The following is a 4,911-nucleotide window of genomic DNA, read 5'->3' on the forward strand; positions in this document are numbered from 1 at the left end:
CAAAAATAATTGTAAAGAATGCACTATTGTAAGTTTGTGAATGCTTTGGTGAAATGATGGAACATGATCATTTCTTTTAGATATCAGACTACTTTCCTCTATTGATGCACTTTTGTATTCTTGGGAGACAATTTGATTCGAAGAAAGAAGTTGGTCTACGTCATTTGTCAAATTTGCAAAACTTCACACATATGGTACTATTATCATGTAGGATTGATTCTATTTACATCTATTAGTGTCAAAACTTTACTTTCATGGATTATATGTGAGATTTATTATTTTTGTTAAGTGTTAATTGCACTTTTTTATGATTCCTAGCTGAGGTTGTGATTTTCATATATAACTCATGATATATGCGATATATTTTATAAATTCTATAGAAATTTTGAATAATATGACACTTATTCACAGAGATTATCTCGATTATACACCATTGCGGAATACATGCATAATACATAACCTCCTCTACGTTGATCATCAATTTAGCAGCATCAAAAATAATGAAACATCAATCACATGCGCACATTAACATAGTATGTAACCCGGGGAAAGCATACAGCTGAAAACCCCACACTATCTATATATTATAATGATTGAGAACATGTAACAATACAAAGTACAATACTCCTCACAAGTACTCAGTACTATCTCCACCTGTTACACACAAAACTAGCTCAGATCCAAACAAGTCACAGGTTCAAATCTCCACCGTTGCTTTGCCTGCCTCCACTGCACAATCCAAAGTGAAAATCATGTGAGCACAGGCTACAATTACCTTGGTATTGGCCCACACTGCGCAGTCCTCATTGGCATAACTCAATCCCATTGATTGTGCAAGATCTCATGCACAACTATAGCCACAACTGATAGCAATCTCGACCTCTAACACCTGTCTCCACTGAACTGTACATGCACTGAGTTAACTGATGTATTATTTAGTTGCTTTATGAGTTAATAATTAGTGAATTAATTAATATTTAATTCATACAACTCATCACTAGTGTATTCTTTAGTTAGACTAAAATACAACTAGTTCAACCAAGTCAAACTGAACATAACTCCATCAACTCCTCAATCAACTCCACCAAACTCAACCACATGAGTTATAACTGAAGTCCTGCATGCAATAGCTCAACTAACCAACAAGAAAAGCATATTTCCTTCTGACAGCTGCATGTGCCACATCTGTAGCTCAAACTGAAGTGCTCCAAGAGGATAAGATAATGTTTATAGTCCAAATATTATTATGAGACAATAATATTTGACTGTTCTATTTTTAGCCTGGCTGTCTAAAAATAGAAACATGCCCATATGTCTAAAAATAGAAGTCCATCTATTTTTACCAACATGACCAATCATCCACAAATAACATACTGCAACTCATAGACCATGATCCATATGTCTAAAAATAGACATAGTCTAAAAATAGACTTTGTGCCAAAAATAGCCTGCGGGCCCACTTAGTGAAGGCGACTCCTTTCCACTAAGCTCCATCATCTTGTTGCATTTTCAACAAATTCCTTTAACTATTTAGTCAAAGGAATTATCTTTTACATTATCATCTCTATTTAGTTGTGTTCAATCTTTATTATCACATGCTAAATAGATATCCTTGTAGATCGCATATCACATAACAAACACTGGGGTTTATATTAGAATAAGTTAGTTAGAGAAATTGCATTGTAGAATAGGTCACTTAGATTATCATTATTCCATTTACAAAGCACTCATAAACCACCCACTATCATCTTAAAACCCACACTGGGAAACTGGTCCCATTATCCCCAGTCGGAGCCACCACTTTAAGTGGAAAAGGAGTTGTCTTAAGGTTCGGACTGGGTGGTTATCCCCAATGTTTAGGCAGCAGAATTTTGAGGCCACAACACCAGGCAAGGGGAGCCTAGATCTACCCATGGGAAATGTGAAAATCAAGTATATCTAAAGGATCATGTGATATTGGGTGAAAATATGACTAATTGTTGATGCATGCATGTGAAACAAGTACAAGAATTAATTAAACTGAAGGAAAATGAAGCATGTGAAGAGAGTCACCACAATAGTGACCATTTGGGAAAAAAATCACGTGCGATAGTTGGGAAAGGCAATCTAAAAATTGAAAAAACACTTCTACAAGCTAAAGCACGTTAAAATGCCATAATTCGTTCAATGAAACAAGTGAAACAACACTCTCACAAGCCAAAGCACAAAAAGCAATAGAAAGAGTGACCAAAGACGACAAAAGTAAAACTCACCCTGAAAAGTGATGACAATGCTCCAAAGGTTCCTTGAACTGACGATCAAATGTAAAAATGAGCTCAAGAGGCATCCATTACATAGAATTGAGAAAAATTGGAATTCATGACACGCATGCCTGAGATCAAGGACCAAAGTGACACTTGGCAAAAACTTCTAAAAATAACAATGTGCCACCTTCGGAAAACTAGAAATAAATCCCTACTTCCCCGGGATAATTTTTTCCCTTTAGTATTCTTAATTTTTGGGAAAAATTGCCATGCATTTCTCGAAAAGATTGCATAGTTATGGGAAGGACTGACCAACTCTCTCGTTCATGCATTGAGTAGTTTCTTAGCATAGTTGGTTCTGCGCAATATTTGGGCTGAGTGGCTCTGGGCAGCCTCTCATGTTCAACGCAATTTCCCAGCTCAAGGCTGGTTTTCATATAGTGATATGCAATTCTTGAGCTCAAGGCTCAATGTCAGCTTGGACTGCACAATTCTTAGGAGCTAGGGTAGTTGCCCTTAAGGACTACACAGTTATCTAAGGCAAGCCCAAAACTGGATCAAGACCAAGTCAAGAGATCGGCATGTGGGTTAGAAAGTAAACCAAGTAAGAAAACAAAAGACAATATGCAAAGGATGAGCCTCCTGATGAGTGCCAGTATTGCAGCAAGGATGATGCAGCTCCTGGGCTACCAGTTTTACTTATCAACGGGGGGTTCGTACAAAGTTGGAGGTGACAGTGCTCTATGCACAAGTAAAAGTGATGGTTCTACTTGTTGTCACTGTTCAGCTGGCGAGAGACCACTGGGGTTCCAGGATAGACTTCTATGGAGTCAGAAGAAGCTTGATTCTTTGATGGAAGAAAGGTAAATCTGCTCTAAGAGAGAGTTACTCTATTGCAATAATGGAGAAGGTTGACATGTAATGCTAAATCACACCATTCCCTAATTAACCATTTAAGAAGCTATGATAGGTAGAAATGCTAGATCAACATGAAAAAAATGCTACTATCTAAGTCGTAGAAGTAAGAAGCATCAAACAACACTAATGTGCAAGTAAAGAGACTAAACTAAATATGTTTTTGCCTTTTTGTCTTTTTATGCAAAATAAAGTATGCAAACTAATTGCTTTTGTGGATGTATCAGGTGAATTTAGGATGTTCGAAGATGGATGGAAGGGTTATGAAATGGTTGGATGGTGTGGAGGACCCCTGGGAGGATTTTGGTGACTTTGTAGAGGTTTTCCATCAATTCGGCCATAAAACAGGTCATTTCAGGAAAACCTACAAGATGTACTAGAAACCTACAGGATGATCCTGTAGGAATTACAATGAACATACATGATACAACCGAGAGAAAAATGTGAGGTGTTAGAGGTAATGGGAGGCCTAGGAAAGGTGCGTGATGGGTGGAATGGAGTGGGAGAAGGTCTAGGATCACTCAGAAGTCAATATCCAAGATAGTAGATGGTTGGATTCGCTCAATATGCTTGGAAGGATTTCTGTGAAAAATGATGAAAAACTAGAGAAGGTGATGGTGAAAACAAGGGATGGCTAAGGTGGATGGAGTGGAAGGTGGCTGCTAGCTATGAAGTCTTAGTCTCATCCTGAAGCACCTGCTCTACATAAAACATGTGTGTCTTCCAAAAAGCTATGCAAACAAGATACATTTTCATAAACTATAAAAGCATAATCAATGGATTAACTACCTATACTATGCATGAATAAAGTTGTTGAAAGGAATGAAAGCATGGATGAGATCTACTACAACAATAAAGATGAAAAAGATGACAATGGAAATCTATCTTGAAAAACTAGCCAAATACTAATTTAAAGATAGAAAACTCCAAAGCTCATAAAAGAACTAGAAATTTATGTTTTTGGGGTTGCTTAAGGGTCCATTCCTCAAGTCATAATCCCAGAGGGAGGAAGTGAGGCTGAGACACTTGCTGACAACCTTGTAGTGATCCTTTTTATCCTTGCTAACCTACTACTTGAAGTAAGGCACAAATGGAAGCAAACTAAATAATAACCAATCTAATCTACACTACTTGTAATGGAAATGTATCTAAAAGCAACTTAACAATGAAGCTATGGAACTACACTAAACATACATGTACAAAAAAAAGAGGACTCTTGGCTACTAGGGTTGGGCCCTAACGCAAGAGCTTCAACCCTCTGAGTTAACTCAGTGTTGGCTCAAGACAAAACTCATTCTTATTACCAAAACAACAAATTACATCAATAGATCTTTCACAATTATTGCATCTCGAAAATAGCTTAGAGTTTTACAATAAAAATCCGAATCCTACTAAGGTTGTAGCCTCTCTACTTATACAACTGAAGTCCCCAACGACTTCCTTAAAATTAGCGAGGCCCAACTCCCAAACTCGAGATAAACTGGTGCTTTGTCTCTCACTTGCTCGGCTGCCTTCTAATCATCATGATTTGACTATTTGCACTTCGAGCTGATGTGATGAATGGAGGAATATTCGAATGGAGGAGTAGTAAATGAGGATGAGTCACCTCCTACAATCCCTCTCCCTTGTCCTATTCAAGTTTTCACCTTAGTCTTTGCCAAAATTCCTTGATTTTCTCCTTTAATCATGCATTCAAGGCATATTAGTCCACTAAGTATCATATCCAACTCTAACTCACCTCATAAACAAAATA

This window comes from Pinus tabuliformis, chromosome 3_1 (genome assembly GCF_031772625.1).
Source record: "Pinus tabuliformis cultivar Carrire ecotype Pingquan chromosome 3_1, CPIR1, whole genome shotgun sequence".
Taxonomy (NCBI): Eukaryota; Viridiplantae; Streptophyta; class Pinopsida; order Pinales; family Pinaceae; genus Pinus; species Pinus tabuliformis.